The 15,564-nt window shown below is 39.9% G+C and overlaps 1 protein-coding gene and 1 long non-coding RNA gene across 2 annotated transcripts in view; one reads left to right on the top strand and one right to left on the bottom strand.

Annotated features, from left to right (window-relative positions):
• LOC109319562 overlaps nucleotides 1-884 on the top strand; it is a 21,251-nt gene extending 20,367 nt beyond the window's left edge. Inside the window, exon 3 of the long non-coding RNA XR_002103544.1 lies at nucleotides 813-884. This is a non-coding gene — a long non-coding RNA (uncharacterized LOC109319562). The remainder of the gene's footprint in view (nucleotides 1-812) is intronic.
• The window catches only part of KCNB2 (potassium voltage-gated channel subfamily B member 2), a 323,166-nt gene that overhangs the window by 110,669 nt on the left and 196,933 nt on the right, over nucleotides 1-15,564 (bottom strand). The window lies entirely within an intron of this gene.

Genomic DNA, 15,564 nt, shown 5'->3' with positions numbered 1-15,564 from the left:
CTTCTCTTGTGGAGGCTAAACAGGTTCAGGTCCCGTAGCCTCTCCTCATAAGGCCTGCCCTGCTGACCCTTGATCATACGAGTGGCCCTCCCTCAGACTCTCTTGAATTCTCCAGCACCAACATTTCCTTTTTAGACACTATGACCAATATCCAGAATGCTAAAATACAAACCAACATATACAAGAAACCTGTGGACCAACATAATATCTATACAGAACCAGCAATCACCCTAAACATACCAAGAAAGCTGTAGTATACAGCGAAGCCCTCTGATACCACTGAATTTGCACTGAAAATACCTGCAGTCATCACCTTACAACTCTCAAAAGGGCTTTCACCCAACAAGGACACTCCTTCAGAGAGATAGATTGCACTTTTGAAAGAGGTACCCAGGTACCATGTGAAAAAATTGCTATAGTACTAAAAGAAAATTCTTACAAATCACACACCATTAGTTATGACATACCATCCCTTCTTGGAATCTATACAGAAAATCCTAAAAAAAATGCAACCCATATTAGAAGAAGACATAATTCTTAAAGACATCTTTCCAGAACCACTCATGCTAACCTTTAAACAAACACTGAACCTCGCCAGCCTTATCACCAGAAGCAAACTTCCTATAGCCCAAAACGCAGACCATGCCAAGACAAGAAATGTAAAACCTGCCAAAACATCTCCACTACTCCCACAACAGAACCATCACCATTCCTGGATCTTACACCTGACACTCCAGAAATGTAATATATTTTATCCACTGCACTAAATGCCCTAATGGAAAATATGAAACCAACCAATGACTGCATGCTAGGATGAATGCACACCGAAAATCTATTAAAGACAAAAACACCCAATTACTTGTGGGTGCATGTTTCTCACAGGACAGTACTATCCTCAAAGGGAATTTACAAACCACCTTTCATAGATAAGCCTATGAACTTCACTTCATAAATCTACTGGATACAAACATCATGGATTAAATGCAGACATTGGAATTATGGCACATTATAACCTGCCTGCTATCTGATAACCCCAGGTAACATGTCTGCATTTTACCACCTATATTCTGTCACCAGTTTAACATTCCCCCTTTCTCACCCCCCTCCACCTACCTGTCTCACACCTATAGTCTCTTATTCTATCTGATCCTCACCGCCACCCATTTTCATTTTCACAGACCTGCATTTTGCATATTGGCTTCCATTCCACCCACGAGAGCACACAGAACACCCTCAGACTCTCCCTATGCCTGAAGAAGGGTGTTTGTGCCCAAAAGCTTGCAAAGAACAGTTTTTCTAACTATTTATTTGGTCTAATAAAAAATACCACATTTACCCGAAGAACCTTGTCTGCCTACAATAATTAGAGATATTTATCCCAGACATCATAGAATCATAGAGAAATAGGGCTGGAAGGGACCTCCAGAGGCCATTCATTCTAACTGCCTGCCTGAGACAGGATCATCCAAAACCATTCTCCAGCAGGCTACTGGCTTGGAGCAAGCTGCTACACATCAGGCTACAGTAATCTGCAGGCTGGCAGGGGCTGCAGCCCAGCTGCAGGCAGTCAAAAGTAATTACAGGCTGCTTAGGAGGACTGGAACAGCTGATACAGATAACTGACTGGTCACAGGAAGTTAAAGAGAGACAGCTAGGATGAGCACAGAGAGAGAACGAATGAACGAACGAACGAACGAACGAACGAACGAACGAACGAACGAACGAACGAACGAACGAACGAACGAACGAACTCACTCTGTGGTACCCTCTCTAGGTCTGAGAAAAGACCATGGGGTGAGACAAAAGGCTACAAGTCTAGAAGCAGCAGTGAGCCAAAGAGTCCTCTCATGGGGTCCTGGAGAAGACCATGGGTTACAAGGCTGGGAGCAGCTGCACCATGACAGGCCCAGAGTCTGAGCCAGACTGAAAAGAAAGACCGCAATGTGGAGAGAGCAGCAATGATCTGGAGGCACCTTCTCAGGGCCGGAAAAGACTCAGGACTATGAGTGCACTCTGTATGGACTATGTTAAGTTTCAGTTCTTGAGGACTGATGTATGTAAGAGGGGTCCTGAGAGGCAAGTATGCCCAGGAAATAAAGGACTGTGATGAGTTTAAAGACTGTAAGAGATTTAAATTAAGCTAAGTGATTCCCCAACTTGCTATACATCCTATACAAACCATAATCTAAACTTTATGTAAGTCTACTATCAACACTAGGGATGGTGGTGGGACCAAAACAGATGCTGTACAGTCTCTGGCTGTAACAACCAGAACAGCACACAGATCTGAATAAGACCAAAAAGCCCCACTCCTTATGTTTTCACTATAAACTGCATAGCACTATGAATTTGGTGCCTATTTTCACTTACTCCTATGACATAGGGAAGCAAAAAGTAACCCAATTCTTGGATCCAATACTTCTCTAACTACCTGAACAACTTCACAAATAGTTTATAACAGTTGACAAAACAGCGCCAGGGAGAGGCAAACCATACCACATGAAAATAAAGCTTCTTAACCACTAACAAATCATGACATTTACCTTCTCTTGTTTTCTTGCTTTTTCTGATTGTGTGGAAATCTACATCTTTTCACCAGATTCAAAGATTGCTTCCTTGCATGCAGTAACGTACACTACTATGGTTAAACTCTGTCATCTCCTCACCATTCTTCTTGTCTTAAAAATAATTAGGATCAAACTTTGCCCTTGAGCTACCTGGACACAGTTCCCAGTAAGAAGAATGATGGTGAGAAGAAAAGTACAAAAAAGACCTCAGAGAAGGAAAGAAACTAGCCATAGTAGATATTTAATAGTAGCACCTTTGCTTTTTGTTGCTCAGTAGATACTAGTGTCCCTTATAATTGCAGTTAGATATATTATATTTCCTATACTTAAATATACAGTAGCTAATTTGACAAGATACTACATTGCTATTTAGAGTCAATATATACCAATTGCAATTGAACAGAAAGAAGCTAAGTTGCCTCCTATCGGCAAATAAATTGTGATTGTGCAGATACAATTGTGTTATACTTTTATCTATTGGATCAATTTGCAATTGTGTTATACTTTTATCTGTTGGATCAATTTGCAATTAGGTATGTGTGAAAGCCAGGTACTTTTTAATGAATCCAACAAATATCAGAGTAAGGTGGCTGGAGGTTATGGGGAAAAAAACAAACCCCAAATGACAAAAAACAAAACAAAAGATAACCCTTCTGGATAAGATTTTTACAAGAGTAAAGTAATTTTTATACTCCTTAAAGTACATCTTTTCTCCAAATGACTTAGGGTTTTGTCTTTTCAAATTTTATTTTAACAGCCTCAGTTTTCCTCCTAGTAAATATTCAAAGAAAACTTTTATTTTTAAGGCATAAAGAAGTTGGAGAACTCTAGGTTTGCATAAGCTGGTGCCCGCTGGTAGCCTGTGTTTTATATAATGCAGTTTAATCCTTTGATTTTGGAATACATCCAGCCTATCAAAACATCTGACTAGGACGAATTAAAGCTGAAAGGGGCTAAGCTACAACAAACAATAGATGTTGCAGTTGCTTAGCATTATGCCCAAACAAGCAAGAAAGTTGTAAGTATTCCTCATGAAACCCAGGCCTCAAATACTGCTCATTGTAACTATGTTTGTAACAAAGAAAGCAGAAGGCCTTAGATGAAAGTATGCAAAAGCTTTGTGTTATGCAGAAAATACACTGTCACAGCCTTATTCATTGGTTTAATTAACAGAAGGTGAAACTTCTGAGGCTTATTTCTGCTAGTAAGAATGAAAGACAGTCCAATAATATTCTATGTACAGGAATATCCTATGTATTGGAATATATTTTCTATTATTTTGTTCCTGTCAAAGTAATGTAGCAATTTTATAATAGGAAAGAATATAGTAGACCAGTAACTGATATATACTTCTGTGTTCCTTTATCTGTAGGATAGGATATCATATAAAAAGTAAGCACTATTTTCAAAATGTGCAGATATAAATTTAATAAGTTAAGATGATTAAAGAGTCTTGATATCATAAACTGATTGACTGTGCCGCTGGCTAACACATTTCAGTTTAAAATGCATAATGACTGTACTAATTATAAGCTACTTAGTTCTTATTCAAATGTGTGCTTTGTTCCCGTTGTTACAAGAGACTGAGCAATGGCTGGGTCTGGAAACACATTGCCACAAAACAACCCCTAGTGGTATCTGGGCTGGGCTGAATCAATCCAAATGCCTCTACAAATTGTAGGGCAGTATGTCAGAGCAGGAGCTAAGGAACCCTTAAAAGTATGGCACTATCTGTGTCCTTGCTTGCAGCTAAGGGGCGGGGGGTGGGGCATTACAGGCTTTGGAATATGGACAGCACTAGACAACTGCAGTCTTTTCTGAGCTGGGAGCACTGGAATTAAGACTGATTACCTCTTCCAGAAGTGGTCAGTGGGAAAACTCTATTCCTTTTCTTCTGAACCTATGAAAATCTAGTGAACATCTTCATTGTCTTGGCAGAAGATGGGTAAGTGTTTTTTTGGAATAGTAAAGCACACTTCTATATCACCACTTAATGCTATGAACAAAACAAGAGAAGAACAAAAGCTCACTTTAAAATATCAATGGCCAAGTGTTCTGTGATTAAACAGAATGGAACAAAAATCAAGCTGTGCATAGACAAACCAATACAACAAGGACCTCTTTTCTCTATCTTCCCTTTCTCCCCAGTTCTTTTCTATACCTGCTTCTTACATATTAAAAGAATCAGTACATCTCAGGGAATGATCACATACTGGATGCTTGTGTGGCCTGTAGCCCCATAGGGATCAAATCAGAATGGGACCTTTGAGTACTACTATAATATGAAGAGTAATAATATTAATTCAATTTTATAAAAATGTACCTATATATTGAATACCTATTCAATATTCTGGCTGTAGGTACAAATTCTGGGTATAAGTATAAATCTTGTAAAAGCAATTAAGATCAATGTTTTTAAAGAAATGAAAAAGAACTCATCTTCTTCAACCCCAACTCTCCAGCAAAGATCGCTAACCTCCCACACCTCCCCACATAAATTCCTTTCCAAGCTCCTGCAATAAGAAAAGATGTCTACTAACATCTCTCAGAAAAGAAAAATACAGAATGAAACACTATTCACTGAATAAATTGTTATTAAACAAGTAAGATTTTTCAGACTGGTTAAAATGGCTGAATTACTTAAGCTCTGCTAAAAAACTTTCCACATCTCATGGAAATTTAAGTACAAAACAGCACATTTTTTATTCATGACATGAATCTCCATAAAACTCCAGTCTTGTAAAATGAAATGTCAGGAAAAATCTGATTAAATGCACTGTCCTCCCTCAGGGAAAACCTACTTCAATTAGAAGAAATTGTGTTAAAGTATGCATTTCCTGTACTATTTCATTTTACGTATCATTTTGATAACTGTCTTTATATTAAGCTAGAAAGCATGCAAAAAAACGGTATGGCGGGGGAACATTTTTCTTTTAAAATATATGTATTTATTGCTTTTGTTCCTTCAGTCATTTCTAACCATAGGTCTAGTTTCAAGGAATAAATCTGTTAAGCTTATTGTTTAGTTGCATTCACTTGTCATGAGTCAGATAAACTGACATTTTCCCCTAGTGTAAATGGGCCTAACACCATTTGAAGACTGAATTTTGCCCAGAAGGCCAAATGTATCTGTTTGCTGCAGCAGTGCCTGTGTCTCCCCAATTCTGAGGGCTGCCCTGACTCCTTCAAGTAGCTAGGACTGGCATTGCTTGTCCTACATACACCTTCCATGTTTCACTTATGCAGAAACCTTAAAGAGCAGAGAGATGCAGAGGTAGCTTTGCTAGTTCTCTGCCTTGCTTTGGCCTGCTGTGTTGGGACTTACGCTTTTAGGGACATGTAGCCACAGGAGAGCTGTTGACTCTTCAACCCTCTTAGGGTTTCTTTCATGAAAATCAAGCTGTTGATGAAATCTCTCATTAATTCTTTTTAATTGAGAAAATTTTGATCAGCTATAATTGGTCCCTACAGCTGATCACATGATTCTTGATGTTCCTTGCTGCCAAACTGATTTAAAATGTACTGTAAATTTCCTTTCACGTTAAGCTGTGCTCCCCCCTCCCATCTGCTGAACACAGAACTAGCCAAAACACATGCAAATGAAACTTAAATCTATCTTTTGCTTTCTGTTGTATTATGATAATCTGAAAACTGCTGCCCAGGTCTAATAGAAAGGAACAGCAACTACTAGACAACATGATCCTGGATGCATTAGAAGAGCCTTTTGCTAAAGCTGAGGTAACAGAACAAGAGCTTTTTCAGCCATAGACAGCTGCTTTATTTACTTTATTGAGATGCTCCATTATTTGTTTATTAAATTATTATTTAAAAAGATTTATTCTTAATTAAAAATTTTAACTTAAAACCAAAAGAACTCTGTTTTTGTACCAAACTTAGGAGATACTTAGTACCTACAACAAATGTAGTAGTTTTCAATTGCCTGATTATTTGCAGTTGGATAAGGCCAGAATGTCCACAAAACCAGGAAGAACATAAGTAAAGAGGAATGGCTATCTTAAAACTTTTTGCTTGATCTCCAGCTTTGAGTAGAAGACATCAGTACCCCAAAGGATCCAGCCTTTTTTTAGGGAGGGGAAGGGAAGCATTAATCTTCACATTCACTGCCATCAATACAGATTTAACTTTGATGTAATAAGACAGTTCCTATATTTTAAATAATTAGATGATTTCTGAGAACATATGTGAGGATTTACAACTCTAATAGATATTTTGTCTTTTGCTGCCTATCATGATCTTGTGATAAGTTCTTATGTGAATGTTCTTATTATCCAGGTTAATGGTACTGATAATAGAATTAGTAACATACAGTAGCAGATTTATAAAGGTCAAATTAAATCTATATCATGGATTTATAACAGTACTTTAATTTAGAAACAACATGCAGAATTATACTAATGCTTGATTCAGTTGATCAACTACTGGGGTTCTCTGCACATTTTGTTCTGGACTGCCTAAGAATATGTTGCACTGGAAGGGATGCATGGCATCTATTAAGTTTCAAAGATATCAGTGAGCTTTGGACATGCAGCAACAGTCTGATAACGCTGTGTTTTGGCATCAGTATTGGTGGGGGGAGAGAGGTGGAGGCAAAGATAGTTTTATGACACCTTCAAGTTTCCCACAATCTGCAAGAAAGCTAGGGAAGTACATTGGAGCAGCACAATGAAAACTCTGAAGAACTGGCTTCCAGTGGGGTAATATAGAAGGTTTAAATACTTATGATTTATGTAGGCTAATATTTGATGTACATAAATGCCACAATCATACATTTAAAAAAAAACATTGGCAATGGGCAAAATATTCACTCTTATACTCAGAGTAAAAACATTTGCTTGAGCTCTGCTGAACAGGAGTTCTGAGCACTCTAGATATTGAGTACCATTAATGAAAATTGAACAAGCTTTACAGTCTAAAAACTGGAAAACTTGGGTCCATCGGGTTCACTGACAAGGTGAAGGCAGCAATTATGAAAATAAGCAAAAATGAAAATAACAAAATATAATAAATGGAAAAAGGGGAATAGCAATTTGTATAAATGTGAAGTTATGAAGCATAGAAAATTTATAAGGGAAACTAGGTTATCAGGAGATAGACATGGTTGATAAAGCTAAGGCAAAAAGGGGGAGGTTTTAAAGGGGAAGGCTTTAACGTGTACAGGAACAAAAGAAATCAGAGTAATAGTAATGGCATAATACTATAGGAGTAAACAAAGAATAAAGAATTCATCAATTAGGACATAATACTGGACAACATGTTCTTTGAATAAGAAATCATGACAAAGCAACCTAATTTCATTTGTTGATGAGACTAAAAGTTTGATAAATGTGAATTTATAAATGTAATACACTTAGACATCTATAAGGAGTTTAACTTAGCACGATGTGGCATTTTGAAAAAAATTAGTGTATGCTATCAGTACATATTAATACTGTCTTGCTCTCACATACTTTGGATCAGCTACACAAAGGGATCAAATATTATTATCTCTATTTCACAGATACCTTATGAAAGACTAAAAACTGTCCAATGGATCAGAAAAAGTAGACCTTAAAAGGGACCACAAAAGTATGTGGGGTGTTTTAATGGTGTTCAAGGAAGACTAGACCCAATGTTATTAATCAGTAAATATAAAACCACTGATGATTAAATTTATGCATGGTGCACAGACTGATAGACTAGAGGACAACGTGGTCATGCAGAGCAATCTAGGCAAGCTGCATTCAGTAAAAAACATGTTTTAATGTAAGCAAATAGTTTTACATCTGGGAAAATGCCAGGTCTTATATCCAGAATCGGGAACTGTGTCCATGAAAAATGCACAAAAGTTCATTGTTTTGAATTAATTGCATGTGTAGATGTGCCCAGTGAGACTTAACATGTTCAATCAGTTTAGTTTTATCAAAAAGAAAACTGCAGTGAATAAGCACCTTCATGAGGGGGAAATGAACAAGAAACTAAAGGGTTCTTTAATTTAATAGACAAATACATAACAAAAAACAGTGCTCAATATAAGGTCCAACTTTTTAAACAGTAAGAAGCTTACTTACTGGCACAGACCATCAGGGAAAATGACATATCTTTCTCCATCTCTCCAAATGAGGACTGATGCCTTTCTAAAAGATACGGTTTAATCAGAGCCAAATGAGAGGGCTCAAAACAGGGGTAACTGAATGATATTTAATTGCCTGTGATAAGCCAGAAGCCTGGTTCCTCTAAACCAGGGGTGACCAATTATTTGCCCTGGAGGGCCACTTAAGGAGTTTTAGTGAGCAGTTGTGGGCCAGGTCAGCACTTCCTACCAACAGCTCACCAAAACTCCCTAAGTAGTAGACTGGCCTGGGGTGCCAGGTGGACCTATGGAGACCAGCCAGGACCCCCCCGGGTAGGGTATGCTCGGCCAGCAGATGGGGTGAGGATGCAGGTGGGCAGGGAGCAGCATCTGGGCGTGGGACAGGGTAGGCAGGGTCAGGATTGCGGGACAGTGACAGCATGGTGCCAGGGCCCTTACTAGAGCTGCAATCTGCTCCCCTCATGGCCTCACACTATCACTGCCCTGCGATCCTGGCCTTGGCCCTACCTGTCCATCCCACTACTGGATGCCGCTCTCCCACTGCCCACGGCCCCACCCCCTTCACACAGCCAAGTGCACCCTTCCTGTGGGAGTCCCAGGCAAGTCTCCATGGAGACCCCATTTACCAGCACCCTGGCAGTGGATGTAGGGCAGATAGGCCAGGGTGCCTGGGCAGAGGGGTCAGGTCTGGCAGTGGTGGCAACACTGGCAGCGGCAGCCGGAAGGAGCCAGAACTAAGGAGTCACCCAGCTGGTGACTCCTGCTGGTAGGCTAAGCCTAGCTGCTGTGCTGCCCCAGCCCTGCTGTGCACCTGGGGATCATGAGACTGGCTTCACGAACCACAGCCTAGGCTGCCCTCTGTCCCTAGGTCAAGTGGAGCCAAGGGACCTACCATGGGCCAGATAAAATCTGTTGGCAGGCTGGATCCAGCCTGTGGGCTGTATTTTACCCACCACTGCTCTAAACAATGTGACCCCAGGAAAAGCTAACCAATTCATGCTACTGTTTTCAGAGAGATCTGGTAGAGGCTTTTAAGTGACTGTGAAGTTTCTGCCTATTGTTTTCCTATGTCTTTTGGAATTTGCCAGATCCACGGAATTAAAAGAATTCTCAATTCTAGGCATAGTGGCAATCTCCTAAACAGTCTTCTTCACTACAAGTGACTCTACTTTTTGGGGGATCAATTCAACCAAAAAAATTACTGGGGGAGGAAGGAAAATATTCTGTTTAGTTGTGGGAAGCAGCACAGTAATATGGATAATAAGAAATCCATTTTAAATATTAAGGTAAGCTTTAAAAACTAGTTACACATGAACTGTGCAACCAAATGAGAAAACAGTTTCTCAACAGCCAGTCTGCGATTATAGATTCTTATCACTCCTGGCATTGAACAGGGTTTCTGAAGAGTAGCTAGTTTCGTCGTCATTTGATCAAAACATTTACAGTTAGTGCTTGCTAAACTAGAAAGTGTTTGCCTCAGCTGCTGATTCAATAACTCTGTAATGCCTCAACTCAAAACAAACACTGTATTTGTTTAGCATAAATCCCCCGAAGATACATTTAAGTTACTTTTTCAGCAGTCCATCTTTCAGTTCAGGTGGACAGTCTAGATCTCATTTTCAGTCTAGATCTCATCTTGGCTCTGTGCTATTCAACATCTTCATCAACAATTTAGATGATGTGGAAAACATGCTGGGCAAGTTTGCTGATGATACTAAGTGATGAGAAAAGCAATCATGCTAAGGGATAGGATGGAGGTCCAAGCGGATCTAGACAAGCTGGAAAGGTGGGTGGAACAGAACTGGATGCAGTTCAATAAGAATAAATGCAGAGCACTTCATCTGGGGAGAAGTACACAGAGACATGAATATAGGCTAGAAGGAGATGTCCTGGCCAGCACAATGGCTGAAAAGGACCTTGGGGTTATTGTTGATCACAGGATGAACATGAGCCACCAGTGCCACGCTGTCATCAAAATAGCTAATAGCATACTAGGATGCATTAGCCAATGCATCACGAGCAGGGCTAAGGAAGTGATAATGCCTCTCTACTCGGTGATGGTAAGACCACACATGGAGTACTGTGTCCAGTTCTGGGTGCCACACTTCAAAAAAGATGTGGAGAATCTTGAAAAGGTCCAGAGAAGGGGCATAATAAGAATGGCCTGGAGGACAAACCTTCTGAGGAAAGACTAAGGGATCCGGGACTGTTCAGCCTGGGAAGAGAAGGCTGAGTGGGGATTTGGTGGCCATCTAAAAGTATGTAAGGGGTGAACATCAGGAGCTGGGACAAAAACTGGTCACTAGGACATCCCAGGAGAGGACAAGGAGCAATGGCCATAAAGTGTTAGACGATGGTTTCAGGTTGGATGTAAGGAAGAACGTCTTAATTTAAGGGTGACCAGAATCTGGAATAGACTTCCTAGGGAGTTGGTGCAGTCCCCAACCTTGGAAGTCTTCAAGAGGAGACTGGACAGACATCTTGCTGGGATCATTTGATCTCAGCCGTACTCCTGCTCAGAGCAGGGCAGTTGGATTAGATGATCTTTCGAGGTCTCTTCCAGCCCTTAATTTCTATGATTTTACGATTGATTGATTCTATGCGGGTCTTACTAAAACTTGCCCTTTGGTTTAAATGTGATTATTATTCACAATATGGGGGAAAACTGAAGGAAAAAATTAAGTACTTCATAGTATTTCTCTACAAAGAGCTAATGATTATTTAGAAATTGTGTAAGGTTTCTGTTTGCACCTCCAGCCTTGGCAAGTAGTATAATGAATTGCAAACTGTCATGCAGCATTTCTTTTTCCTAAAACAATATATATGAAGGGGAGAGAGAAAACAGTTTCATACAGAGGTGGGTACAGCAAAAGATTTCCTTCCTTCATAGGGATGCTTATTTCATGAAAAATACACAGCACAGTATGAAAGTATCTTAAGCTATAAGGGCAATATGAATAACCTTTTTTTGTTTGGTCAAGCAAAAAAAATTAAATTTTTTTTTGTTGGCTTGAAACCAAACATTTCCAGAATTTTGGCTAAACTGAAAATGTTTTGTTCAACCTCAAACTAATTTTTCCATTTTGTGCTATTTTTCATAAAAGTAAAATGCTAATTTAATGAGGGGACTTTGGTGCCTTTCACAAAACCAAGGAAGAGGAATAGTCATGCCCTCCTAATAGCTTCAATGGTCAGGGCCGTATCCTGGAAGATGAGAGATTCTCATTCAAGTCCTCTCTCTTTCTCCTCCTTTCTCTGAGACAAACCTTTAAACTGAAAAAAGAATGCAACAAAGAAAACAAAAATTTTTGAGGCAATTTTTCATAAGTTTCTTCTTATTTTCAGATCAGCTAAATAAGACATCCAAATATCTGTTCCTGTACATACTAATTGCTCCTGCACAAGCAAAACACTTTTTTCTGGTCTAGTCATTGAAGATATATGCAAAAGGAGACAGGAAAATTCAAAGATCAGGACAGAACATGAAAAATAAAAGTTTTCCCATCACAGTGGAAACTCAAATCAAGCTTAGGCCTACTCAGGAGGAACTCAAGACCCCAATGTAAATAATCATAATTACAACTGTGCCCACTTATGCACGTGGATAGTGAGTCATCATAACTTAGAGCAAAATTATGAAAATAATACCAAAGGGGACAGAGACACTTTACACTGCTCATCCCAAAAACACTCTCATGCACTTAGCTTCCAGTTTGGAGTACCTCAAAACCCTCACTTGGAATTAACATCTAACTCCCCAAACTGTAAGAGGCCTCTATGGAACATGACAAGAATTCAAGGCACTCTCAAGGTACTTGCATGCCTCCTTACATATTCCAGGCCTTATTGGTTTAAGATAAATGTCATAATTCCTAATTTACATACAGAGAACAGATGGACAGAGATGATGCGACTATCCTATAGTTATACAGCAGGTTAATAAACAGGTTAAAGGGCCTAAAACATGCCCTACATCTTTTGACTGCTAAATCTTGTCAGCACCATGGACTCTGCTGCAGAAATCTCCAGGAAGCCTAGAAACAGGGCCTACACCTACACTACTAAATTGTGCCTTTCAGCCCAGGCAGGATAATCGGGGTGGAAGGGAGAGGAAAGCAGCTTTGTGATTACTGGATTCTAGACCTGTCCTCCAGGATAACTTGGAATAGCTCCAAAATGAAAGTGGCTTTCATTTTGTTGCCCATGAGACACTCTCCTGGCTCTACAGTATGTTCCAATCTCACCCACCTCCACATCAATAATTTTTTCTTCCCTTCCCTGTCCCTGGCAGGCTTAGTGTGATGGAGAACTTGAAGAGTAGTGTTGAGAAGGGATCTTTTGCCAGTATTACAACTTAAAGGACATCCTGTTAAACAAGGGTCTGTTTCTGCTTCCTTCTGTGGGATGTGGTGGAGAAAAAGTAATATCATTGGCTGTTTGTACATGCTATGGGGGTTTACTTTGGTTTAATTCTCCCTAAATTGAAGCAGTGGGTTTTTAAAAAACTGGGGAGCACCACAGCCATAGGGAGAAGCACCAGCCTCCCCGCAGCCATGGACAGAACCACCGGGCCACTGCAAAGCTCAGGCAGGCAAGCAGGCTCCAGGGAGGGGAAAAAAAAAAAAAAAAAGAGATCAGGCTCCCACTTCTTTTTTTTCCTTCAGTGCAGCCTGCCTGCACAGGCTGGTGCCAGGCTACCTGCACAGCCCCTGAATTGCATAAGGCCCGGTGCTTCCCTCCGTCACTGTAAGGTACCAAACTAAAACACCTCGGCTGTGTTTTATTTTGCTGCATCCCAAAGTCATTTAACATGCAATACGCTGCTAACGGTGTAAACAGCCACACCACTGAAGCAGTGCAAAAGGGCATTTACGCCGCTTAAAAGGCCAATTTTGTAGCGTGTACAAAGGCCTATTATGTTTACAAATTATGTTTCTACTCCAACTCATGCCACATACAGGCATTACATTTCTCCTGGGAGAATTGCTTCTCTCCCAGTAGAAACCAGGAGCACACAAGTTTTCATTCAATTGCTCCCAGAGGAAACATGCCCCCTGTGAGAGTTTTTTCACAAGAATAAATACCTGTAAACTGCTCCCATCTCCATCTGGTCTTGGAGGGAGGTGGAGCAGTGGGACAATGTTCCTCGCATTTCTCCAGTCCAGGCATTCCACAGTCTAGGGAACTGTCAGGGGGCATTGCCCTACTGTGCTCTAGTCCCTTCCCAGTCTAGTGCATACAGGGAACAAGGAGAGGGGGGCAGCTGCAGGTTGCATGCCTGTATTGTTCCTTCTCCCAGAAACATTTCCAGTGGTGGAGACTGGGCACATACTCTCTCACACACACCTGCTGTTTGATGTGCCAGTACTCTTGTTTTTAGAGTAGATGGATCACCATGTATTTATCACTAGAAGGTAATAGTTAACTTTTACATGGGTCAGCGCATATACTTTCATCCTGTAGGTGCTGTGTGTAACGACTACAACCTCAGGCATGACTTAGTCTTGATATTTCACATTTACTCCTGTGTTATTTTTATACTCATTGATCTGGCATATTTTTCTTCAGCTAGTTGTAATTTCATGTTATGACTATTGCCAAGTTATTTTGAAGAGATTTATGAAGACAGTTCATAACATCTTCAGAGGCTGAAAACTAGTTATTTTTATAGCCAAAAAATTGTATTATGGAAGGGGCTCATGGATAATGGCATGACAATAATCTGAGAACAATCTGAGTAATATTTACAAGAATGCATTTTTCATTTATCTCTGAGAGGTGGCTGCCACACAGGTCATACATGTCTTGGCAAATTGTCAGGAAAATGACATTTGATTTCTGAATCAGTATGACATAAGGTTTCCAGAGTCTCAGTTTTGCAAACAGGATAGATAATCAATATTAGGACTGCATTTCATTTTAATTTCAGTAACTGTGGGACTGATTCTCTGTTTGTTTATACTATTTTAAAAGCAATATAATTTCACTGATTTCAATGGAATTACTCCTAATTTAAGTGATACTCCACTGATTTCAGTGGAGTTACTCCTAATTTAAGTGGCAGGAAAACCATTTGATGAATTTTGATGCTGTTATTTTTTAAGCAATGTTGGAATAATATTTATTTCTTTTTTATCCATTTAGAAGATGTGCCTGTAGATGCAATTGAAATAAAAAGAATAAAAGCAACCAATATCAGGAAATGCATTATAGTAGTGTACTATAAAGGCTTTTATATTTGTATATAGTTAATAGATAAGACGCCAGTAGAAGGCATCCCAAATGAGAAGCAGAGTTCTTAGGGGGTTTGTCATCAGGTCCAGCCCCCTGCTCCGGCCAGGAAAGACTGCCGGTTTGTACTGAGCAGTCATTTAGTACCAGTGGGTACTGTGCAGTCATTTAGTACTTGCAAGTACTAAAGTACTAGTGGCGCATGAGTCGTTTCTGACCCTACTGAGCTCATTGCTACTGTGCAGCAGCGGTGGCATCACAGTTAGTGCCCACTGACACAACATCGCTATAGCAATGAGCTACATTGCTGTAGCTCATTGCTGCAGGGATGTAGCATCTCATGCAGATGTGCCCAGGGTGTATAAGACCAATACAATTTTTGTGTCACACACTGCAAACAACTTCCCCAGAGCAACCCTTCACTCAGCATTCTCAATATGTGCTACACAATGCAGTAACAGAACTCCGTTTACAAATAAAAACTATTGCAAACAATTCCTCTTAGGAAAAAAAACACTAGGGGAAAGAGAAGACTTACAGAGGACTTTTAAAAGTGAACAGCCTCAACTTCTGATTGAATGGGATAACTCACTGTAAGGGTGACAGAATGTGGCCTTTAACTTTCTTGAGCTCCTTGGCTGAAAGGAGTTATAAAAGCACAAAGAATAATTACTT

The sequence above is a fragment of the Crocodylus porosus genome, unplaced genomic scaffold (genome assembly GCF_001723895.1).
Source record: "Crocodylus porosus isolate Cpor-Errol unplaced genomic scaffold, CroPor_comp1, whole genome shotgun sequence".
Taxonomy (NCBI): domain Eukaryota; kingdom Metazoa; phylum Chordata; order Crocodylia; family Crocodylidae; genus Crocodylus; species Crocodylus porosus.
This window is presented reverse-complemented; position numbering and strand designations above follow the sequence as displayed.